General features: G+C 47.7%; 1 protein-coding gene across 1 annotated transcript in view; it reads left to right on the top strand.

The window, feature by feature from the left end:
* POU2F1 (POU class 2 homeobox 1) overlaps positions 1-26,663 on the top strand; it is a 179,357-nt gene that overhangs the window by 63,341 nt on the left and 89,353 nt on the right.

A 26,663-nucleotide genomic window follows, 5' to 3' on the forward strand; every position in this document is an offset into this window, starting at 1 on the left:
CAGTTCCTTCTTACCATCTGTGGTGGCGCTGGAACAACCTCTCTCTCTCTCTCTCTCTCTCTCTCTCTCGTAGAAGAGCCTTAGCCTTTTCCGAGTAGCTGTTATCAGTTAGTTAACATACTTTTATTGTGGACACTAAAGTGATTAGGTGCTTGGAGGCTTCCAGCCCCCGCCTCGGGCTGCGGTGCATGCCGCAGGGCCACAGCTTCAAGGCTTGCGCCATGTGCCGCAAACCTATGCCGGTTAGTGACCCCCACGACTCGTGACTACATTGCCTGGGGGGCGGACTTCAAACTGAGCGGAGTAGGATTTGCAAGACGTTTAGGCCAAGAACAAGGAAAGAAAGAGACTTTTGTTTAAAGCAGCTGTGGATGGAGGCTGCATTGCAGACAATGGGCTCAGAGTGCCCGACGTCAGCTTAGGCTTCCTCGGTGCGTAGTGCTCTGGAGCAGTTGAGAGACCCGGCACCGGTAAGCACCGTAAACTGTCGGCCCCAGAGCACCAGACTAGGCCCCAGCACCATCTGTCCTCCCTAGTGTGGCCGCCGGCTGAAAGGAAGGTTCGGTTGTTTCCCGCACAGGAGGCCAGCACCTCCCAAGGCCCCGAGCGCTGATAAGAGCAAGAAGGCCGCGGTACTGGTGCTGACACCGGCGGTCCTGACAGCACAATCCCCACCAGCCCCCCCCGAGCCCAGACCAAAGTGAGCTCAGGGCGGACGATGGGCTCGAGGGCATAACGGATCAGCCCTCCATGCCTGGCACCTTTGAGGCTGCAAAGGACCTCATCGAGCTGTTGGCGGTGAGTCCTCTCCCATATAGGGAGAACCCTTCGGCACCCCTGGCACGGGTGCTGTCAAGGGGTAAGCCAGCAATGGTGTGCCGCTCAAGGACACCATCCCGGCACCGCTCCCAGAGTTGGTCCCGGTCGATCTCCGACTCCGCGGACTCACAATTACCAGCGGCCCAGAAGGAGGTTGCGGCACCAGGAGTGGGTTGGTGCGAGAAAGCTCCGGAAAGGGCATACCGCTCTCTGGCACCAACCAGAGACCGGCATGGGAAGGAGTTGAGACGGCCCTCACCAGAGGGCTCCCGCAGATGGTCCTGGTCCAAGGAATGCCAGTCCCAGTTCCAGTCTAGATCCCGGTGCCAGGGATACTGTTACCGCTCCCGCTCAGCCAGGAGCCGCTCGTTCTCCCGCCAACGCAGATTGTTGGCACCGCCGTGGCCTTCATGATCGGCATCGCTGCAGTCCAGCACCGACTCTGGCCGCTATAACTAACTGCACCGGGCCCCAGACAGCAGGGACCCTCAGGTGGGCTGGCAACTCCAATGGGGGCCGCCAGGCCATTGGCGCTTCTTGACCCCCTGGGCCTATCAGGAGCACGTAGGGGCCCCATCCAGGGCAAGTTACTCGGTGCAGCGGTCCCGGTCCCTGCATTGATGCCAGACGGTGCCGGAGGCTACAGTATCCAGGCCTCCAGCATCCCCCCAGGATAAACTAGAGAGACAAGCACCTAGTCCGGTGCTATCCAATGGACTCCTGCCCCGGCCCTAGCCGGAGGCCCCTCCCACGGGAGAAGGGGAGCAGGAGGACCGGCCAGAGGGGGTCGAGCAGCAGCTAACCTCCTTGTCATCCCCGGATGAGGCGGTGGCGGGCACAGCGGTGTCCAGCCCTCCACCGATAGACCATAGAGCCCACCAGGAGTTGCTGTGCTGGGTCGCCCAGAACCTTGGGGTTGCAGGCCGAGGAAACGGTTGAGCAGGAGGACCCCATGGTGGACATTTTGAGCCCCGAAGGTCCATCCAGAATAGCGCTCCCACTCATTAAGACCATTCAGTCCAACTATAAGACCATATGGCAGACCCCGGCCTCCAGCGCTCCAACGGCCAAAGGACTGGAGTGTAAATACTTTGCCCCATCTAAGGGCTATGAGTTCCTGTTCTGCCATCCGAGTCCATGCTCCCTAGTGGTCTCAGCGGTAAACGAAAGGGAGCGCCATGGACAGCAGGCCCCGGCCTCTAAGGCCAAGGAGACGAAGCACCTGGACCTTTTTGGCAGAAAGGTGTACTCATCTGGGGGCCTTCAGTTGAGGATTGCGAACCAGCAGGCCATCCTCAACAGGCATAATTTCAAGTCCTGGGCGGTGGTGGGGAAGTTTAAGGACCTCCTGCAAGGTTCCTAACAGAAGGTCGCGGCCTTGGTGGATGAGGGCAAGGCAGTAGCCAAGACCTCTCTCCAGGCCTCCCTGGATTCAGCAGACGTGGCGGTTAGAACAATCGTCTCGGGTTGGTCATGAGGCACTTGGCGTGGCTCCAGGAGTCAGGCCGGCCACCTGAGGTCCAGAATACACTCCAGGATCTCCCCTTCAAAGGGTCCGGGCTCTTCTCTGACCAGACAGACACGAGGCTGCACAGCCTTAAGGACTCGTGAGCTACGCTTAAGTCGCTGGGTATGCACACCCCGGCGACCCAGAGGAAACCCTTTAAGCCACAGCCTCCCCCTCGACCCCAGTACCAGCCTCGCCATAGGCATGAGCCTTACCGTAGGCGAGGCAGGGATAACAGACAACAGCGCAACAACAGTAACAATAATGCGCCGGGCCAGAAACAAGGCCAGCACAAACCCCAGCCAGGCACTAAGCCAGGCTTTTGAAGGTGCAGTCGAGGACAACGTACCAGAACAGTCAACGGGTCCGTCCCTTTGTTTCCTGAACCGCCTGTACCGTTTCTCCTGTGCTTGGTCCAACATTACGTCAGACCGTTGGAGCTTACGCATGGTGCGGAACAGGTACTCGCTGCAATTTGCCTCCCTCCCACCCCCCTTCCCTGTCCCTCTTCAGGGACTTCTCTTACGAGCATCTCCTAGAGAAGGAAGTCTGCTCACTGCTAGAGGCGGGGGCGGTAGAGGTGGGGCCGTACAGCCTAAAGGGAAAGGGGTTTTACTCCTGGTACTTCCTCATCCCCAAGGCCAAAGGGGGCCTTCATCCCATCCTAGACCTGCGCGGGCTCAACAAGTTCCTGGTCAAGGTCCAGTTCCACTTGGTCTCTCTGGGCACCATCATCCCTTCCCTGGATCTGGGGGACTGGTGCGCTGCCCTCAACACGAAGAATGTGTACTTTCATATCGCCATCCACCCAGCAAATTGGCTGTTCCTATGCTTCACCATGGGCCAAGAACATTACCAGTTTACGGTTCTCCCATTCGGTCTAGCTGTGGCCCCATGGGTGTTCACAAAGTGCATGGCAGTAGTGGCGGCCTTCTTATGGAGGCAAAGAATCCAGGTGTACCTGTACCTTGACAACTGGCTCCTGGTGGGCTGATCTGAGGCGGAAGTGTGGGGCCACGTGGAGGTGGCCCTGAGATTGTTCCGCGAGCTGGGGCTCCTGGTCAACGTCCCCAAGTCCACGCTCGTATCCACACAGAGAGTGGAATTCATAGGGTCGGTCCTGGACGCGGTGCAGGCGAGAACAAGCCTTCCAGTATCCTGATTCCAGGCTATCCAGCAAGCGGTCACCTCCCTGCGCCAGTCTCCAGCGACAACGGCCAGGTGCTGCCTGCAGCTGCTTGGTCACATGGTGGCATGCACGCACGTGGTCAGGCATGCCAGACTGAGAGTCAGGACTCTGCAGGTGTGGCTCACTCCAGTGTACCGCCCAGGCAAGGATCCCCTGGACTTGGTAGTGACAGCCCCAAGGGATGTGCTGGACTCCCTGCGGTGGTGGCAGTCCCAGCCCATGGTTTGCAAAGGCATCCCCTTGGCCGCCCCACAGCCAGACCTGATGCTGGTGACAGATGCGTCAGACCAGGGATGGGGCTCACCTGGGGGACCTCATGACTCGGGTTGTTTTCTGGAGCAGAGCAGTCACTCCATATCAATGTGAAGAAACTCAAGGCGGTTCGTCTCGCCTGCCAGACGTTTCATGCCACTTTGAGTGATCACAGCGTGACAGTTCTGACAGACAACGCTACTGCCATGTTTTATATAAACAAACAGGGCGGGGCCCATTCCTCGAGGCTTTCCTCCTCTGGGACCTTTGCATAGCCCATGCAATTCACCTCGAGGCGTCCTATCTCATGAGGCTACGAAATGAGCTAGCAGACTCCTTCAGCAAGTCGTACCCCATGCACGAGTGGATGCTCAGGATGGATGTCGTGCTTTCGCTCTTCCACAGGTGGGGGTTTCCCCGGGTAGACCTGTTTGCCACCAGGGCCAATGCCCAGTGCCTGTGGTTCTGCTCGTTCCAGGGCCGCAGCCTGGGCTCGCTCACGGACGCGTTTGCGATCCCATGGAGAGGGGGGTTGATGTATGCCTTCCCCCCGCTTCCCTTGGTACACAATGTCCTACTCAAGGTGTGCAGGGACAGGGCGGCGGTGATCCTCATCACCCCAGCCTGGGCCCGCCAGCACTGGTACACATCGCTCCTAGAGCTGTCAGTAGAGGCCCCAGTATTCCTGCCCCTACACCAGGACCTCATTACGCAGGACGGCGGGTGGCTTCTCCACCCTGACCTACAGTCACTGCACCTGATGCCGTGGAGACTCTGTGGCTAAACGCCCTGGAGAGCCAGTGCTCCCTTCCAGTGCAGCAGATTCTGCTTGGCAGTAGAAAGCCCTCTACCAGGGCAACCTATGTGGCCAAATGGAAAAGGTTCTCGTGTTGGTGTGAACCCGACAGGTGTGGCCGTGCCAGGCCCTGGTGCAGGCCATCCTGGAGTACCTCCTGCACCTCAAGCAGCAAGGGCTAGCCCCATCCTCACTCGGTACACCTGGCAGCCATCTTCCATCCAGGGTTCTCGGGGGGCTCAGTGTTTTCCCACCCAGTGGTGGGACGGTTCCTTAAAGGGTTGGAGAGGGTGTTTCCATACTCCCTCCCCCCAGTCCCTCCATGAAACCTTAACCTGGTCCTCTTTAAACTCATGGGACCCCCTTTCGAACCCCTCGCTTCCTGTTCTCTCTTCGATCTTTCCTGGAAGGTGGCATTTCTTGTTGCCATTACCTCGGCCAGAACGGTGTCCGAACTGAGGGCCCTCACCTCTGAGCCACTGTTTACAGTATTTCACAAGGACAAGGTGCAGCTCTGGCCGCACCCCAAGTTCCTCCCTTAGGTCGTCTCCCAATTCCATTTGGGCTAGGACATTTGTCTGCCGGTGTTCTTCCGGAAACCCCATATGGACCTGAGTCACCGCAGCTTGCATGCCCTGGATGTGCGTCGAGCGCTGGCATTCTATTTGGAGCTCGCCAAGCCCTTTTGCAAATCCGCACAGCTGTTTGTGGCTGTAGCCGAGAGACTGAAAGGCCTCCCAGTGTCGGTGCAGTGGATTTTGTCTTGGATTACAAGCTGCATGCGGGCATGCTATGAGCTCGCAGGTGTTCTGGCCCCGGCGGTCACGGCCCACTCAACCATGGCACAGGCGACTTCCACGGAATTCCTGGTAGAGGTCCCGATCCAGGAGATCTGCAGAGCAGCAACCTGGTCCTTGGTGCACACCTTCACGACCCACTATGCAGTCAACCAACAGGCCAGAGAGGATGCGGCAGTTGGCAGAGCGGTCTTCCGAGCAGTTGTTCCGTGACTTCTACCCTCCTCTGGAGGTAAGCTTGTAATTCACCTAATGTGGAATGGACGTGAACAAGCACTCGAAGAAAAAATGGCTACTTACTTTCTTTTAACTGTTGTTCTTCGAGATGTGCTGTTCACGTCCATACCACCACCCACCCTCCTTATCCCTCTGTCAGAGTTGCCGGCAAGAAGGAACTGGAGGAGGTCGGGCCAGCAGAGGTATATATGCACAGCGCAGTGGCACCACTCGCGGGGGCCCCGATGGGAGCCACTAAGGGAAAAAGTTTCCAACGCTCATGCACGCAGCGTGTATACCTAATGTGGAATGGACGTGAACAACACATCTCGAAGAACAACAGTTATGAGAAAGTAACCGTTTTTTCTGCATGGTCTCCCTGGCCTCCTCCATTTTCCCCCCCTTGAGACTGGTATGCTGTTGTCTACCTCAAGGACGGTTATATTCGTATTTCCGTCTTCCACAGATATATTTCCGTCTTCCTTCATTTTTATGATGGGCCAGCGCCACTTCCAGTTTGTCACTACCCTTTAGTCTCTCATTGGTCCCACAGGTATTCACAAAATGCATGGCCCCAGTAGCTGCTTACCGGAGACATCGAGGGGTCCAGGTCTGTCTTTATCTTGACGATTGGCTCATCAAGGGCAGATCGTGGGATCAAGTGCAGAGGAATCTCTATCTGGTGCGCTTCACCTGTCTCGCTGGGCCTGTTAGTAAATGAAAAGAAATCAACCCTCATACCAGTGCAACAAATAGAATTCATAGTGGTGGTCCTGGCCATAGCCTTCCTTCCGGAGGCCCATTTTCAAGCCATGTCAGACTTGATCTTTCATATACAAGGGCACCTGTTCACCACCGTGTGGACCTGCCTGAGGTTATTAGGCCACATGGCAGCTTGCATTTATATGGTCTGTCATGCCCGGCTCAATCTCCAGCCCCTGCAATTGTGGCTGGCATCAGTCTACATCCCCAACAGGCATGATCTGGACCTGGTAGTCAGAGTACTGGTCCACATCCAGTCGTTACTGGAATGGTGGTTGGACCCCGCGTTGGTGTAGGAGTGAGTTCCCCTTGTGGCCCTGGCATCATCGCTGACCCTGGATTCTGACCTAGCCTGGAGAGCCCATCTGGGTGAGCTGAGCACACAAGGCCGCTGGTCGCGGGATGATCACTCCCTCCATATAAATGTCAGGGAGCTCAGAGTGGTTCGCTTGGCCTCCTGGGTTTCTGGTCCCACCTGGAGGGTGGTACAAGTCCTGACAGACAACACCACTGTGATGTTTTATATCAACAAGCAAGGCGGGGCCAGGTCATTGGCCCTTTTCCAGGAAGCTTTCTGGCTCTGGGACTTCTGTGTGCAGCATGCCATTCATCTCGTGACTGTGCACCTTTTGGGAACCAGGAATGTAGAAGCAGATCACCTCAGCAGAACAGTCTCATCTCACCATGAATGGTCAGTGTGATCTTCCAAAGGTGGGGATCTCCCCGAGTGGACTTGTTTGCGACTCGTCAGAACAGGAAATGCCATGTGTTCTGCTCTATTCTGGGGGCTTGACAGAGGCTCTCTTTCAGACGCTGCCTTACTCCCATGGTTGGGGGCTCTGATGTATGGCTTCCCACCAGTGCCATTAATCCACAGGGTCATCATGAAGATCAAGCAGGACAGGACGAAGGTAATCCTGATAGCCCCGGCTTGGCCTCGCCAACACTGGTTTGACACGCTGCTGGATCTTTTAGTGGCAGCCCTGTTGCAGCTGCCTCTCTGGCTGGTTCTTCTGTCCCAGAACCACGGCAGTCTCCTGCACCCGAACCTGGCAGCGGTGCACTTGACGACTTGGCTGCTGCATGGTTGAATGCGGAGGAGCGGGAGTGCTCAACCTGTACCACTAGGTCCTTTTGTGCAGCAGAAAGCCCTCCACCAGAGCAACCTGCCTGGCCAAAAGGAAACCTTTCACATGCTGGGCCTCAGACCAGGGTATTGGGCCTGAACAGACCTCTCTGCTGTCGATCCTGGACTTCCTTCTACATCTCAAACTCCAGGGTTTGTGCCTTTTTAAAGTCCACTTGGCCACGATATCGGCCTTTCACCCTCCATTCCATGGCAGGTTGATCTTCAATCATGGCATGACGGTCTGGTTTCTAAAAGTGACTCTACCCCCCGTCCCTTCTTGGGACCTGAATCTAGTGCTGACGTGGCTCATGGAGGGCCCCTTTCAAGCCATTGGCTTCCTGTTCTCTGCTTCTATTCTCCTGGAAGGTGTCTTTCCTGGTGGCGATATCGTCTGCCTGTAGGATCTCTGAGATCAGGGCACTTACCTCTGAGCCACTCTATACAGTGTTTTCCAAGGACAAGGTCCAGCTGCAACTTCACCTAGGTTTCCTCCCCAGGGTTTTTTCACAATTTCACATGAGCCAGGACATATTCTTGCCTGTCTTCTTTTCAAAGCCTCATAAGTCTGAGGAGGAGTGTAGCGTAGATTGCACTTTCTGGATGTCAGGAGAGCACTAGCCTTTTACATTGAAACGACTAAGCTGTTCCGTAAGTCAATGCAGCTGTTAGTTGCGGTGGCAGACAGAATGAAAGGTCATCCTGTGTCCACCCAGAAGATTTCATCATGGATCACCGCCTGCATCTGGTTTTTCTGTGAGCTGGCAAAAGTACCTCCACCAGCAGTTGTAACTGCCCACTTGACTAGGCCGCAAGCCTCCTTGGCAGCCTTCCTGGCCCAGGTGCCAATTCAAGATATCTGCAAGGCCGCTACCTGGTTGTCCATTCACACGTCCCACAACACACTTACCTGTCAAGCCCGACAGTATGTTGGCTTCGCTAGCACAGTACTGCAAGCCCACTTCCATGGATACCGCTTGAGTCACCTAGAATGGAATTGACATGAGCAAGCACTCAAAGAAGAAAAAATGGTTACCTACCTTTCATAACTGTTTGTTCTTCGAGATGTGTTGCTCATGTCCATTCTATTACCCTCCCTCCATACCCCTTTATTGGAGTTACCAACAAGAAGGAACTGAGACGGTCTAGGGCCGGCGGTGCTTGATATACCGACACATGAGCGCAACACTCCAGAGGGTCCCATAACCAATCCTACGGATACCACGAAGGCAAAAATCTACTACAACTGTGCACGTGGGCATGTACACACCTAGAATGAAATGGACATGACCAACACATCTCAAAGAACAACAGTTATGAAAGGTGGGTAATCATTTTTTAGTGGGGAAACCAAAATCTGAGTGAAATCCCAAAGAAAAATACGACACTCCTGAGCCTGTTGGTTGGTGATTCAGACTCCAAGTGGAATTGTTCTATTTCTTCCAACGTCCAAAAGGAGAACAAAAAGATGTTAAAACACATGTTTCCTGCCTCATATGCAAAGCTCCACGTATTTGAATAAGGTCCGTTGCAATTCCTACTGTATATAAATGTATGGCATACTGTATAGGGCACTACAGATGAGAGCCTTAATTTTTAATTTCCTGGCGGTTGTCAGTTTAAGATGTACCTTTAATGTTGTTGTAATTTGGTTCTGAGTGTTTGAATTATATCAGCCCTGTACCAAGGGGAATTAGTAATCTACTTTATCTAATGAATTGCAGAACTCTTTCTATTCAGTGGCCTTGCAGTCATCAGTTTTGACAGCATATGACATGTTTCACTTACCCAGTGGTTGTGCCCCATTAAATCTCTGTGTTTCTGGTCACTTTCTCACTAGCTCAGCTTTGAAGCGCTGCTGATTAGCCTGAAGGGAATGGAAAGAGTGAGTATAGTAGAAAATTAAAACTAAAACTCCTTTAGCAAATGTGCACCTTTCAAGGTAGTGATGGATTATGGGATTATGCCATAGGTGGGTAACAGATAAAGTGTGCCAGTTTTTAGTATTTTATTTGTATATGTGGCGATGTACAGAAAAAATTCATGGCTTATCCTAACGCATTAAATTCCTCTTATGCAAATAATTTATGCTTTTATAAATGAATAAATGCCTGTCAGTCTTTTTCTGTGTGAGTCAGGAGTTGGTGGCAGTCTTGTTTGTACAGTAACAAGTTTTGCACTGTGCATTTGCCCTACTGTTTTTGACAAGCGATCTGGCATCTGGTTAAGCCAATGATGTTCTGTGTATTCATTTTGGAAAGGAAGCTCAAGCACCACTTCCAGGTCACCAGTCCATTTTCGTTTTAATTTGTTTTAGCAGAGCGAAGTACAGTAGCTTGCTGGCTTTCACATTTGATCCATCTTGGGTTTGATTCTATAAATGTTAAAGTTAGTGTAGAAAGCAAATAGAGGGTGTCTAGTGAAAGAGTCCCTAGAACTTGACAGAATCATAGAATATCAGGGTTGGAAGGGACCCCAGAAGGTCATCTAGTCCAACCCCCTGCTCAAAGCAGGACCAAGTCCCAGTTAAATCATCCTAGCTAGGGCTTTGTCAAGCCTGACCTTAAAAACCTCCAAGGAAGGAGATTCTACCACCTCCCTAGGCAACGCATTCCAGTGTTTCACCACCCTCTTAGTGAAAAAGTTTTTCCTAATATCCAATCTAAACCTCCCCCATTGCAACTTGAGACCATTACTCCTCGTTCTGTCATCTGCTACCATTGAGAACAGTCTAGAGCCATCCTCTTTGAAACCCCCTTTCAGGTAGTTGAAAGCAGCTATCAAATCCCCCCTCATTCTTCTCTTCTGCAGACTAAACAATCCCAGCTCCCTCAGCCTCTCCTCGTAAGTCATGTGCTCTAGACCCCTAATCATTTTTGTTGCCCTTCGCTGTACTCTTTCCAATTTATCCACATCCTTCTTGTAGTGTGGGGCCCAAAACTGGACACAGTACTCCAGATGAGGCCTCACCAATGTCGAATAGAGGGGAACGATCACGTCCCTCGATCTGCTCGCTATGCCCCTACTTATACATCCCAAAATGCCATTGGCCTTCTTGGCAACAAGGGCACACTGCTGACTCATATCCAGCTTCTCGTCAACTGTCACCCCAAGGTCCTTTTCCGCAGAACTGCTGCCGAGCCATTCGGTCCCTAGTCTGTAGCGGTGCATTGGATTCTTCCATCCTAAGTGCAGGACCCTGCACTTATCCTTATTGAACCTCATTAGATTTCTTTTGGCCCAATCTTCCAATTTGTCTAGGTCCTTCTGTATCCTATCCCTCCCCTCCAGCGTATCTACCACTCCTCCCAGTTTAGTATCATCCGCAAATTTGCTGAGAGTGCAATCCACACCATCCTCCAGATCATTTATGAAGATATTGAACAAAACGGGCCCCAGGACCGACCCCTGGGGCACTCCACTTGACACCGGCTGCCAACTAGACATGGAGCCATTGATCACTACCCGTTGAGCCCGACAATCTAGCCAGCTTTCTACCCACCTTATAGTGCATTCATCCAGCCCATACTTCCTTAACTTGCTGACAAGAATGCTGTGGGAGACCGTGTCAAAAGCTTTGCTAAAGTCAAGAAACAATACATCCGCTGCTTTCCCTTCATCCACAGAACCAGTAATCTCATCATAAAAGGCGATTAGATTAGTCAGGCATGACCTTCCCTTGGTGAATCCATGCTGACTGTTCCTGATCACTTTCCTCTCCTCTAAGTGCTTCAGGATTGATTCTTTGAGGACCTGCTCCATGATTTTTCCAGGGACTGAGGTGAGGCTGACCGGCCTGTAGTTCCCAGGATCCTCCTTCTTCCCTTTTTTAAAGATGGGCACTACATTAGCCTTTTTCCAGTCATCCGGGACTTCCCCCGTTCGCCACGAGTTTTCAAAGATAATGGCCAAGGGTTCTGCAATCACAGCCGCCAATTCCCTCAGCACTCTCGGATGCAATTCGTCCGGCCCCATGGACTTGTGCACGTCCAGCTTTTCTAAATAGTCCCTAACCACCTCTATCTCTACAGAGGGCTGGCCATCTCTTCCCCATTTTGTGATGCCCAGCACAGCAGTCTGGGAGCTGACCTTGTTAGTGAAAACAGAGGCAAAAAAAGCATTGAGTACATTAGCTTTTTCCACATCCTCTGTCACTAGCTTGCCTCCCTCATTCAGTAAGGGGCCCACACTTTCCTTTCCACAGGAAATGCTAATATTAAAATACGTGGAATGCTTTGGTTTCTAACTCTCCTTCAGTCTCCTACGTAATTATGATTACATTTTATTGCTCCACAAGTATCTTCTAAACACAATAGATTCTTAAACTTCAATATTTGTATGGCACAAGTGCAAGCTACTTCTCTAGCAGCTAGTTTTCTCCTGTTCTGCTGACAAATAATCATTCTTTGTTAGACTGAGCAGTATACTCTTAGTTTTATTTTGCTATATTAGTCAAGGAAGGATGGATGGGTTTTTCATTAAATGTTTCTTTTACAAGATACTATAATTGGCATTTCACTCAGTGTTTAAACTTTCTAGCCAATCTGAGGCAGATGCAACCTCTTTCTTATCGCCAGCTGTGCATGTTGCTATGGGAACTCAGTGGGGACTATCTCCCGATTGCTGTTCTGGGGACCACACCTGGCTTATTTGCATTCAATTTAAGTTGTGGGAAATTCAAAAGAGAAAAAGGGGGAGCATAGACTAGCCATTCAGCAGCCAGAAAAGGCGTGTCATTTTGAGACTGTCGCATTGGACTTATTCATCTGAGTTCCTGTAAACCCACACGGGGGTTTGAATTTGGTAGACAGTTTGAGAAGATGTATGTGGATTTTGACCATGTGTTGACAGTGCTTTTGAGATTAAATTTGCTGCAGTTTCACATATTTCTGTACCATTCTCTCTCATTTCTTAAATCCTAGCAAACTTCATGATATGCTCTGCATTTTTAATAGGAGATTTTAGAATGGCAAGGAAGGACTGCAAAGTGAGCATGGATTACAGGTCTCTTCTTTCTTGTCTTTATGAAATTGCATTTCAGTCAACTCAGTACAACATTAGAATGTTAGTGTGATATCAAGTATTGCTTGGGAATTAAGGGGGAATCTTCTTTTATGTTTCTCTTCCCCTTTTACTGCTGAAATCCCTCCTTCCTCAATGGTGACCATTACTTCTTACTGAGAGGGCAGTGGAATGGTTCCAAGAGGTGCCAGTACCACTGCAGCCTATTTGAATGGTCAGCAGCTATGTTCAGACATTGATATTGCCTGACTCCAGACACCATACTATTTCTGTATGCAGAGAGGTGGTAGGTTGGCATCTCTGATTTGCTACTTTGATTCTTCTCCGGTCTTTCACAATCCTTTGCACGTTTGGCCTTCCAGTGCCAATTCTGGACTATATGAATTCCTTACTGACTGGTGGAGATTGGATTCAACTGAGCGTACTAACACTGTACATTGACTTGTTCTTTGTTTTTCCTGTGCTGATTTTTGTCTCTAGCGGGTGAAACTGCTGTTGCAGTCGTGCTGTAGGGTTGACAAGCTGGCTTAGTCCTTCACTGGAAGGTTGTCGTGTTGGAGACTTTTTAAAACACCAGATTCACAGGGCTGTAGGGCCTGGCGAAAGATCGGATATCCTCTCCATCTTTGCCAAACGTAAACTCCTGCTAGGCTTTGGAGGAAATTATTAGTTTGCCAGTACACGTTCTCTACCCTGCATCCTGAACTTTCTTTCTTATTGTTCTGATCAAATTTTGTTCCTGATTCCTCATAGGATTCAGACTTCAACTCTTAGTATCCCTATTGTAGAATTAAGTTGTTTTATTAGGATACATGTTCTCTGAAGACTTTTCAAGGTGATATTCCTGTCTAATTTGCTGTAGTTTGATCCATTGTGCAACTGTAGAGTTTTTAGTACCTGTTTTGAAATAATTCTATGTCATTCTTTGAATTCTCTGGAATCAGTCTCCTTTCTTAAGCCAAGTCTATGCTAGGAAAGGTTTGCTGATAATAACTATACCAGCAAACTCTCCTAACGTAGACACAGTTTATACACAAAAAAGTGCCTTTGTTGATATATTGGTTTCCCAAGCAAAAAAGGAAGATGTCAGCTAAAGCACATGTATGTTTGTATAACTGTATCAACAGTAGAGCTTTTGCTAGTTTAGAAATGTTGTTGCAGAAACATCACAATGCTAGCCAACCTTACCATATTTGTTCTGTAGCCCTGGCATGTAAATAGTGTGGAAAACTGTCCCTGAAAGAGAAGAAAACTGGGAGCTCAATGTAAAAATGACAAAAGTAGACAAGAGGAAAAGGGAAAAGGTAAACAAGTGATACCTAGGTATCTTTTATAGAAAGTTTTCTTTCATAATGTTATAAATAAAAAGGTGTGTGCATGGTGATGGGGCATGTGGTTACAACATGTTAGATCCTTGCTGTGCTGCAAAATAAAACTCTGATTTACTTCAGTCATGGGACAACTATGATCCCCTACATCAGTGTGTCAAACTCTGTTCTTTGGAGAGGTCTGAATTCCATTGTTAATTATGGTCCATAACTGGGGCATAAATTTAGGACTACGTTACCCTCAGGTTTCAGAGTAGCAGCTGTGTTAGTCTGTATTCGCAAAAAGAAAAGGGTACTTGTGGCACCTTAATACTAACAAATTTATTTGAGCATAAGCTTTCGTGAGCTACAGCTCACTTCATTGGATGCATTCGTTGGAAAATACAGTGGGGAGATTTATATACACGGACAGAGAACATGAAACAATGGGTTTTATCATAGATACTGTAGGAGAGTGATCACTTAAGATGAGCTACTACTAGCAGGAAGGAGTGCGGGAAGGAGGAAAACCTTTTGTGATAATCAAGGTGGGCCATTTCCAGCAGTTAACAAGAACATCTGAGGAACAGTGGGCAGTGGGGTGGGGGGAGAAATAACATAGGGAAATAATTTTACTTTATGTAATGACCCATCCACTCCCAGTCTCTATTCAAGCCTAAGTTAATTGTATCCAGTTTGCAAATTAATTCCAATTCAGCAGTCTCTCATTGGAGTCTGTTTTTGAAGTTTTTTTTGTTGAAGGATAGCCATTCTCAGGTCTGTAATCGTGTGACCGGAGAGATTGAAGTGTTCTCCGACTGGTTTTTGGATGTTATAATTCTTGACGTCTGATTTGTGTCCATTTATTCTTTTACGGAGAGTTTGTCCAGTCTGACCAATGTACATGGCAGAGGGGCATTGCTGGCACATGATGGCATATCTCACATTGGTAGATCTGCAGGTGAACGAGCCTCTGATAGTGTGGCTGATGTGATGAGGCCCTATGATGGTGTCCCCTGAATAAACATGCGGACAGAGTTGGCAACGGGCTTTGTTGCAAGGATAGGTTCCTGGGTTAGTGGTTCTGTTCTGTGGTGTGTGGTTGCTGGTGAGTATTTGTTTCAGGTTGGGGGGCTGTCTGTAAGCAAGGACTGGCCTGTCTCCCAAGATCTGCAAGAGTGATGGGTCGTCCTTCAGGATAGGTTGTAGATCCTTGATGATGCGTTGGAGAGGTTTTAGTTGGGGCTGAAGATGATGGCTAGTAGTGTTCTGTTATTTTTTTTTTGTCGGGCCTGTCCTGTAGTAGGTGACTTCTGGGTACTCTTCTGGCTCTGTCAATCTGTTTCTTCACTTCAGCAGATGGGTATTGTAGTTGTAAGAATGCATGATAGAGATCTTGTAGGTATTTGTCTCTGTCTGAGGGGTTGGAGCAAATGCGGTTATATCGTAGAGCTTGGCTGTAGACAATGGATCGTGTGGTGTGATCTGGATGAAAGCTAGAGGCATGTAGGTAGGAATAGCGGTCAGTAGGTTTCCGATATAGGGTGGTGTTTGTGACCATCGCTTATTAGCACCGTAGTGTCCAGGAAGTGGATCTCTTGTGTGGACTGGTCCAGGCTGAGGTTGATGGTGGGATGGAAATGGTTGAAATCCATGGTGGAATTCCTCAAGGGCTTCTTTTCCATGAGTCCAGATGATGAAGATGTCATCAATGTGGCGCAAGTAGAGTAGAGGCATTAGGGGACGAGAGCTGAGAAAGTGTTGTTCTAAGTCAGCCATAAAAACCACTTTCTACAAGCCATTACCCTCTGATCCCACTGAGAGTTACCAAAAGAAACTACAGCATTTGCTCAAGAAACTCCCTGAAAATGCACAAGAACAAATCCGCACAGACACACCCCTGGAACTCCGACCTGGGGTATTCTATCTGCTACCCAAGATCCATAAACCTGGAAATCCTGGACACCCCATCATCTCAGGCATTGGCACCCTGACAGCAGGATTGTCTGGCTATGTAGACTCCCTCCTCAGGCCCTACGCTACCAGCACTCCCAGCTATCTTTGAGACACCACTGACTTCCTGAGGAAACTACAATCCATCGGTGAGCTTCCTAAAAACACCATCCTAGCCACTATGGATATAGAAGTCCTTTACACCAACATTCCACACAAAGATGGACTACAAGCCATCAGGAACAGTATCCCCGACAATGTCACGGCTAACCTGGTGGCTGAACTTTGTGACTTTGTCCTCACCCATAACTATTTCACATTTGGGGACAATGTATACCTTCAAATCAGTGGCACTGCGATGGGTACCCACATGGCCCCACAGTATGCCAACATTTTTATAGCTGACTTAGAATAACTTCCTCAGCTCATCCCCTAATGCCCCTACTCTACTTGCGCTACATTGATGACATCTTCATCATCTGGACCCATGGAAAAGAAGCCCTTGAGGAATTCCACCATGATTTCAACAATTTCCATCCCACCATCAACCTCAGCCTGGACCAGTCCACACAAGAGATCCATTTCCTGGACACTACGGTGCTAATAAGTGATGGTCACATAAACACCACCCTATATCGCAAACCTACTGACCACTATTCCTACCTACATGCCTCTAGCTTTCATCCAGATCACACCACACGATCCATTGTCTACAGCCAAGCTCTACGATATAACCGCATTTGCTCCAACCCCTCAGACAGAGACAAATACCTACAAGATCTCTATCATGCATTCTTACAACTACAATACCCACCTGCTGAAGTGAAGAAACAGATTGACAGAGCCAGAAGAGTACCCAGAAGTCACCTACTACAGGACAGGCCCGACAAAGAAAATAACAGAACGCTACTGCCATCACATTCAGCCCCAACTAAAACCTCTCCAACGCATCATCAAGGATCTACAACCTATCCTGAAGGACGACCCATCACTCTTGCAGATCTTGGGAGACAGGCCAGTCCTTGCTTACAGACAGCCCCCCAACCTGAAACAAATACTCACCAGCAACCACACACCACAGAACAGAACCACTAACCCAGGAACCTATCCTTGCAACAAAGCGCGTTGCCAACTCTGTCCACATGTTTATTCAGGGGACACCATCATAGGGCCTCATCACATCAGCCACACTATCAGAGGCTCGTTCACCTGCGCATCTACCAATGTGATATATGCCATCATGTGCCAGCAATGCCCCTCTGCCATGTACATTGGTCAGACTGGACAGTCTCTACGTAAAAGAATAAATGGACACAAATCAGACGTCAAGAATTATAACTTTCAAAAACCAGTCAGAGAACACTTCAATCTCTCCGGTCACACGATTACAGACCTGAGAGTGGCTATCCTTCAACTAAAAAACTTCAGAAACAGACTCCAAGGAGAGACTGCTGAATTAGAATTAATTTGCAAACTGGATACAATTAACTTTAGGCTTGAATAGAGACTGGGAGTGGATGGGTCATTACACAAAGTAAAACTATTTCCCCATGTTATTTCCCCCCCCACTGTTCCTCTGACGTTCTTGTTAACTGCTGGAAATGGCCCACCTTGATTATCGCCATAAAAGGTTTTCCTCCTTCCCCCCCACCCCCCCCTCCTGCTGGTAATAGCTCATTTTAAGTGATCACTCTTCTTACAGTGTGTATGATAAAACCCATTGTTTCATGTTCTCTGTGTGTGTATATAAATCTCCCCAGTATATTTTCCACCGAATGCATCCGATGAAGTGAGCTGTAGCTCACAAAAGCTTATGCTCAAATAAATTTGTTAGTCTTTAAGGTGCCACAAGTACTCCTTTTCATGTTACCCTCAGGCCACAGTCAGTCGATCTGCTTATGTTAATGGGAGGTCTGCACAAAAATCAAGATGATAATATAGTTTAATGTAGTAACTAAATACTTTATTAGCTTTTTGGAATATCAATGTCTACTGACATTAAATAATTATCTGATACCCCCTTTTATTTTCCCACAAAGGTGAAAAATTAAATTGATAAAAATAGGAGGAAAAAAATTAAAACCATAATGTTGCCCATCTGAAAATTTAAATCAATAAAAATGTATATAAAAATATTTAAATATTCTTTGAGTGATTGCACATGTCCACTCCACTTAGGGTGTGTGTGAACCCTGTGCACTAGAGCCAGAGATGCTTTTCCCTTTGCTGTACTTGTGAGGGTGGTGCATGCACTTTTAAGAGACTCATGCTATTGACCGATGATATCAAGGGCAGAGCAGCCCCGACCCCTCTCAATTCCTTACTACCCATAACTGGTAGACTGAGATTGTGGACTTGTTTGTTCAAGTTTTTCCGCATTTATCACTGGTTTTTCTATATCTTTGTTTAGTGGTGCTCATTCTTATAGTGAGTAGTTTTTCTTTCATTCTTGGTTGTTTGGCATTGAGTCCCTTTTAATGGTGACTTGTTAATTCTTATACTGGGGCATACCTTGGTCTCCAGGCTTTAAGTCCTGTGCTGGTTCCAAGCAGTCTAGGCAGGTGTGACCTTCACTCCAGTTGTCTGACATGTCTGGATGAGAGCTATGTTCAAGACTGCTGCCAGTTCTGTAGAGAATTCCAGCCATGTACAAAAAAGGATAGGGAGGTATGTCTGTGTTTTGCTGGGCCACATGGCAGCATTGTACGTATGTCGACTGCCGTGCAAGGCTCGGAATGTGACCCTTGCAGCAGTGGCTGGCGACAATCTATTCCCAGTCCAGAGATCACCTGGACTAAGTCATTACCACCAGTGATACTTACCTCCCTGCAATGGTGGACCGACCCCAAGGCTGTCCTGGAAAGAGTTCCGTTTGACACCCCATGCCACTTGGCCGAACTGATATCAGGCACTTCAGACATCGGCTGGGGAGCGCAGCTAGGCGATCTACAGACCCAAGGGACGTGGTACCCAGAGGAGATGACGTTGCACATAAATGTCAAGGAGCTCAGAATGGTACGTTTGGCCTGCAGGGTCTTCCTACTGCATCTGTCAGGCAAAGTGGTGAGAGTGTTGACGGACAATACAGCCTCAATGTTCTAAATCAACAGGCAAGGCTCTCTCTCAATTGTGGGATTTCTGCATCAAGCATGTGATCCACCTGGAGGCCTGTAACCTCCCCGGCATCAGGAACCTGATAGTGGATCATCTCAGTAGGTCCTTTTTCTCTCACCATGAGTGGTTTTTCCATCCAGAGGTAGCCCAATAGCTTTTCCAGAGGTGGGGAACTCCCCAAGTGGACCTGTTCTCCATCAGACAGAACAGAAAATATATCCATTCTGTTCCCTGCAGAGCCTGGGCAAGGGCTCCCTCTCAGACACCTTTCTCCTTCCGGGGTCAGGGGACCTGATGTACGCGTTCCCGCTGATCCCGCTTTTCAGCAGAGTCCTGTCAAAGATCAAGAGAGACAAGGCCCAAGTCATTATGATTGCTGCGGTCTGGCCTTGCCAACATTGATTTGGCCTGTTGATGGACCTGGCGGTGACCGCTCCCTGGCCCCCTTCCCGACTGACTGGATCTGATTTCGCAAGATCACGAGTGCCTCTCACACCCCAACCTCGCCTCCCTCCATCTCACAGCATGGATGCTGCGTTGTTAAACCCGGAGGAATGGGCCTGCTGTAATGAGATCCAGCAAGTCCTCCTGGAAAGCAGGAAGTCTTCCACCAAGGCAACTTACGTGGCCAAGTGGACAAGGTTCTCCCACTGGGCATCTAAGCATAGCATCTCTCCTTTTGCGCTCCTCCTTACAATCTATTTTAGATTATCTACTTCATCTTAGGAACTAGGGGCTGGCCCTGTCTTCCATCAGGCACCTTGCAGCCATCTCTGCTTTTTACCCGTCGATCCAGCGTCAGATGGTGGTCTCACACAACATGTTGCTCAGATTCCTGAGATGCCTCGAGAGACTGTGGCTGCCAGTCCGGGCTCCTGCCCCACAGTGGGACCTTAATTTGGTTTTTTCCAAGCTCACGGGCTGCCCTTTGAACCTATGGCCGCCTGTTCCCTTTACCACCTTTCATCAGAGGTCACATTCCTTCTGGCAGTAACATCGCCGAGATGAGTGTTGGCGATTAAAGCCTTGACATTGGAACTGCTGTAAACAGTGTTCTACAAGGACAAAGTTCAACTGTGACCCCATTCGGCCTTTCTTCTAAAAACGGTGTCTTCCTTACACATCAATCAGGACATCTTCCTCCCGGTGTTTCGTCCCAAGCGGCAACCACTACTGAGGAAAGGAGGCTACATGCCATGGACGTCAGTCCTGCCCAGGCATTTTACCTGAAGCGTACCAAACCCTTCCGCAGGTCAACCCTGCTCTTCATTGTGACAGCGAACAGGATGAAGGTCCTTCTGGTATCTTCACAGAGGATTTCCAGCTGGATCACCTCCTGCATCCGGACCTGTTACAAGTTAGCACAGGTCCCACTGCTGCCAATTGAGGGCTCATTTGACCAGAACTCAGGCGTCCTCGGCGGCCTTCCTGGCTCACATTCCCATCCAGGACATTTGCAAAACCGTGACGTGATCTTCAGTTCACACATTCACTGTGCATTTTACCATCACTCAGCAGGCCAGAGACGACACTGGGCACGGCAAAGCTGTGCTGCGATCTACACGTCCATGAGCTCCTACCTGCCTACGTTGGTACTGCTTGGGAATCACCTAATATGGAATGGACATGAGCAAGCACTCGAAGAAAAGGCAGTTACCTGTTCCGTAACTGGTGTTCTTCAAGCTGTGTTGCTCATGTCCATTCCATGACCCTCCCTCCTTCCTCAATGTCGGAGTTTCCGGCAAGAAGGAATTGAGAGTGGGGGAGCTGTTGGCACCCCTTATACCGCAGCATGTGTGCGCCACTCCAGAAGGCGTCAGAGCCAGTCCTCTACAGATACCACTGAGGGGAAAACTTCCGGCACCAGTGCATGTGGCGAGCGCACACACCTAATATGGAATGGACATGAGCAACACATCTCAAAGAACACCAGCTATGGAACAGGTAACTGTCTTCTCTTAATCTTCTTGAAATATGGTATGTGCAAGAATTTTGAAGGAGATTTAACTACATGGAAAATTTGAAGTGAGTTTTGTTTGAGCTAATCGCGGGGGACAGAAAATTTAGACGCAGATAAATTTCAAATCATAGCAAGCTTGACCTGTAACTCTTAACAGATCAGTTTTATTTGACTTCTGCAGAAAACTGCTCTTTAGCCTTCAGAGTAAACTTAGGACTATGTCTATACTAAAAATGCTATGGCACTGCAGCTAAACCACTAACACTAGTGACCAATGGTCACCAACCCATATATCACGATCAACTGGTCAATCCTGGAGCTTCTGCCAGTCAACCGTGATCTCCAGCCACTAAAAGCATGGCTAAGGCAGGCTCCCTGTCTGCCCCAGCCCCACTCTGCTCCTGGAAGCGGCCAGCGCAGCCCCTGGAGGAGGAGGGGAGGGAGTTCCACGCGTGTTGGCCACTTCCAGTAGCGACATGCGGCTGGGGCAGGTAGGGAGCCCACTTAGCCCCACGGTGCCACCGCCTAGTGGGAGCCTGCACCCCATCCCTAAGCTCCCTCCGAGAGCCAGCAACCCATATCCCCCTCCTGCACCCCAACTCTCTGCCCCAGCCTGGAGACCCCTCCTGCACCCAAACTCTCCCAGAGCTTGCACCCCTCACATTCTCTTACACCCCTGCCCCAGGCTCAGCCCGGAGCCCCCTCCCACACTCCAAACTTCTTGGCCCCAAGCCAGAGTCCACACCCTCTCCCGAGCCCCAGCTCAGTGAAAGTGAGTGAGGGTAGAGAGAGCGCATGACAGAGGGAAGGGTGGGTGGAGTATGCAGGATGGAGCTTCGGGGAAGGGGTGGGGCCTGGGGAAGAGGTGGGGTAGATCCTGGGTTGCACTTAAATTCAAAAAGTGATCTTGTGCATAAAACGGTTGGAGACCATTGGTGTAGACATTTGCTGTAGCAATGGAAGGGGTTTTTCTTTCAGTGCAGGTAATTGATCCCCTCAGAGGTGGTAGCTAGGTTGACAGAAGAATTCCTAGTGGTGTCCTATGCTTAGGTCTGCTTAACTTGCGTATCTCAGGCTGAATTTTTCATGCTCCTGAGCGACGTAGCTAGGTTGACTAAGTTTTAGGTGTAGACCAGGACTTAGCAATTTTTAGATCCAACTAGTTTTGTGAACCAAAGCATGGGTTGGAGTTAAAATTAGAATGTATAATGGAACTTAGTTGTAATCTTAATTAAGAGCTAACATAAATAATGGTTTGTTTTGCTCATCAGAGTGTTCTGTTCACAATACTTTTCAAACAGAACCCCAATGTAACAGGAAATCTCATCATTTAATTTGAGGAATGGAGTTTGAGGACTCAAAATGTGGCGCTTTTTTGTATTCTGACGTGGTTTAGAGACTTGGGCAGGCTCCAACATATTACTCTTGGCTGATATGACCTACGGAAAGCATTCTTCCTCTGGCGATTTTCGGTGTTAGTTGTTGCAGTGTATACTTATCAGGGCTATTTTCAAAACTTGTGCTATCCAGTGTTTTGCATGGTTACTGAGAGATAAAACTGGGCCAGAGTTTGAGATACTAAGAAGGGAGGTATGTTATGGTTGATGCCATACTCCCTTTCACAATAGGATTCACAGTACCCTGCTCAGGAGTGAGACTAATGTACTATTAGTCTCAAGACTAATCTTTCAGTATTGGGGCAGAAAGTGTGCCTGGGAAGTTTGTAAAGGTCACACTTGTCAAATGGAGATACCTAATGGTAGAAACTTCCTAGCTGTCATTGAGGGCATGTAGTAAGTGACATTTTACTAATAGATTAAAATTTGTGTGAATAAAAATGAAGATTCTTTTCTCCCCGTAAAGCATGTGGGATGGGAGGCCTTTGATAATAACTTTGCCTTTAATTTTGCCAATAGTGTTTTGGATTTGTTCACTATAAGAACTAAAATGCCTTTTTTCTACTTTATAACAATCTTTTAAAAAAAAAAATTTACAGTGCCATTGAGGAGCGTATTGTTTTACAGTCTAAATTTGGCATAACAGATGGCAAGACAGGGTAAGGGAAGGATTAACCAGGAAAAAAATCATGATTTGTTTTGTGCAATGAAGTGAGATTGGAGAAGTTTACAGTTCTCAAGTTGAGAGAGAACCAGTCTTTGCAGCGATTATATATTGGAAATGATTTAAGGTATGTCTACACTAGGAAAAGTGGTGTACCTTTTCTCTTGGTGTAGACAAACCCTTAGAGGAAAGAGTGACAGGATTTTGCAAGGGTCATTTTATTTAGATCTAAATACCAAAGAAAAAAGAAAAGAGAAGAAAAGAAAAGGAGGAAAAAAAGGGCTATTTACAGCTCAGGACACCAGGAGAATTATTTAGAATGACAATCCATGCAGGAAGAACCACAGTATGGTGGGCAACTCAAATACAAAATTAAATGATCTTAATTGGCCCATAATTTTGAAGCAGTAAATTCTACAGTACCCCACCCCAATTCTCATCGCACTCAGGCTTTCAGTCCTCCCCCAAAACCTTAGTAAACAGAAGATTTTAGTAATGTGCCATAAAGGCAACTGATTCTGGTTATTTTGAATTAAGATTCCATTCTTGTGTGAAAGGGAAGGTTACTTTCACAGTAACAAAATTATCACTGGAGAATGGAGAGGTTTAGTAGAGACAATTTAGAAGGAAAGATGAGTTCTGTTTTTGACATGTTTAGTTTGAGGAGGAGATAACTGAGGGCTTGTTTTCACAAGTAAGTTAACACAAGGTTACAGCTCAAGTATTATTATCTTGACCCCTTGAACCTACACACAAACCCTTTGTGTGGTGGTAGTAATGCAAGTTGGCTAGCACAACTGGGAATATAGGGCAGACCTTGAGTGACCCTCCCTTGTCAACTGCCAACGTGTCATATCTGTAGCATGGATACAGTTAGCCTGTGACACAACAACTGAGGGGCACTAATCTTCCAGTGCCTTTCCACAATATGACAGGTACCCAACCCCTTGGTCTTTTCTTGTCATCTACTTATTCCCTGTTTACTGACCCTGGAGTCTTAGCATTCATTCCCCTTTTCACATGCAGCTTCCAGTATCAGCACTTGAACTCATCTGTCTCTGATACGGAACTCCATTCCTTGAGAATGGTCCCAAAGAGGGCATCTCACTGTGCTGGCTGCTGGCCAGAGGCTAGTAGGCACCAGGAATGGCTTGCTTTAATGAGTTGCTGGTGTCATGCCATTTCTGCCCAGGATCCCCAGATGGAGAATTCTCCCACAATATATGGCAAAAACATTCATAGAATAGTGCCATTTACTGAAACTCTCTGAACCATGGGATTTTCCCCCCAAAAGTCTTAGTGCTATATAGGAACAAGTAGAACACCACTGTTATAGCAATCCATCTAGCACTCAATTGTTACTTTGTAGTGTGGATGCTGTCCATTATAATTCTGAGGTGTGGGCATACCATGAGAGGTAGGCAGAGTTGTGAGCCTGAACGGAAAGAAGGAGAGGTCCAGAATGAAAATAAATTTGAGTCAATAGTACAGGAATTGGAAATCTTTTTTTTCTTTTCTCTTTGGTGTGCAGGGGTGGGATTTGAATTCCACTTCATAAAGGAGAGAGAAGAGCAACTAGTTAAAGAAGTGCCTTTCCCTCTGCAAATTCATATACATTTGTACCTTAAAGTGGTCACGACTGCATTCATCCAGTATTGACCATAGCTTCATTTATTCCTGTATAGAAAATAGGCTGCTGAGTTTTCACATCCAGGCTATGCATTTATCCCTTGAACCACGGAAACACGTACCTTGTTCTTGCTGTCTTGGAAATGGGATTTTGTATGTTTTATATCAGAGATTTTATTTAATAGAGCTGGTCTAAAATTGTGGTTCTCTGGTATGTTCATTCTGCAGACCACTTTATAAGAAATATCCTTTCATGGACCGCAACCACTCCCAATCTCCACTGCTTCTTTGCTTGGGTCTCAAAATGTTTAATTCCGTAGACTGCTGGGCAAGATTCTGCCAATCATTGGTGGTCCAAGGACCACAACCCTTATCTCAAGTATCCCCCTCCTGGAATCTGAGCTCCAGAGTAAGCTTTATTTAGCTCTCAGGTTACACTTGAAGAAGGGATTAGTAGTTTTTACTTGGAAATCATTTGAAAGTATAAAAATTATTTGCAACATCACATGGGATAGATTGATGGATGTCAAATGTTACACAATACTGGACATATACACTGCTGTTAATCTAGTGTTGCAAAGCGATTAGCAGATAATGAATCACCAGGCTTTTTTGAGCATTTAAAAAGAAGTGTGCTGATTCTCTGCCCCTAATGTTGCCTTCTGTTTTTGAGTGGGACCATCTTGTTACAGTTTGTATTAACATTTGGAAAACACCAGGTTGACATCTCTATGTTCAGCTCCTACCTTGCTAATTGTTTTCTTGGACTATTTGGATGGTATAGAAAGCTTTTTCCAAATCCCCTTTATTACTGAAGTTATTGTTGCCAGCAGGAATAAGATTAAAGGTGCTAAAGTCTGTAGAGTTGTTTCTGATTTGTATGTGTCATTTCAGTGGCATTTTAACAGAACTCTCTCCCTCCCTCCCTGCTCCATGAGTACTGTGCTTGAGTTAGGTCTGAGAAGCCAAGCTATTGGAAGAGATTTCATTTTGTTCCTTAATTATTATGCTGGCACTGGGGAGATAATTTTTCCCTTCATGCACTGCCAATTAATATGCAAATGAGCTGATAAATATTTATACCATGATTTAAATTATGCAGGGAACGCTTTCAGTGTACTCTGCAAATGAATTGTTCATGGACTTCAAAGTGCTGGCTGCTGTGCTAACGAGGGGAGATTTGCATAAGGCCCTAATCAGGCGCATACTGATTAAGCTTCATTATGGAAACTGCCAGCTGCAATCTTTGTTTCTGTTTTATTACAAAAAGGGGAACTTTTCACGCTTCAGTCGCCTTGACAATGTCAGACACAGCTAGTAGGAGAGACTAAAACTCCAAAGAGCAACTGAAGTTTCCCTGTTCAGTTGAAGATTGCTATGGTGTAACTGAAGTTGTATTTCTCCCCCTCACCCCCACTCCCTTTCTTGTTCTGTTGAGAGCAGTAGCATAAATTTGTTAGAAATAGTCTTCCTCTTTATTTCTTTCCTTGGACTATCTGAACCTGTAAAGGATTTCACAGCAATGCTCGACTGCAGTGACTACGTTTTAGGTGGGTACCAGCTCTGCTCTTTCTTATAAGCATTTAATATGGAAATAGAGGGTGAGAGATTGACTATGCATGGCGGCTTAATCATATATGCAGAATCTGCAGAAAGGATTTTAAAGGTGAAGCTCGCCAGTGAATCAACAGCAAGTGCCACCCTGCTATTCCAGTTTTTTCCTGGTTCAGGAGAATTCTGTTGTTTGGCATTGGAAAAAATAGATTTGCTCTTGGGTTTGGGTGATATTTAATACAGAACTTTTTGCTTTTGGGATTTTATTCTGAGAAGCATTTGACTTCTGACAGACTTGAATTGCAGATCCATATACTCTTTTTTTTTTTTAAATATTTTTAAAAACAAAACAACAATTTCAAACCATTTACTCATATCAACTCTTTACATAGCCTATAGATTGTGTGTGTGTATATATGTTTTTCTGACATAATAGCAAGGTTTCTTCTTGTGTAATGGAAAATCGGGTGGAGGTCACAGTTGCCATTGATGTTGATGCAGGCTATGCTTAAGGTACTGGGATAAGGTATTTACATTAGCAGCCTGTCAGTCCTGTGCTCATATTTCTTCCCTTTTCTGTATATTAAAAGTTATTTGTA

The sequence above is a fragment of the Dermochelys coriacea genome, chromosome 1 (assembly GCF_009764565.3).
Source record: "Dermochelys coriacea isolate rDerCor1 chromosome 1, rDerCor1.pri.v4, whole genome shotgun sequence".
Lineage (NCBI taxonomy): Eukaryota > Metazoa > Chordata > Testudines > Dermochelyidae > Dermochelys > Dermochelys coriacea.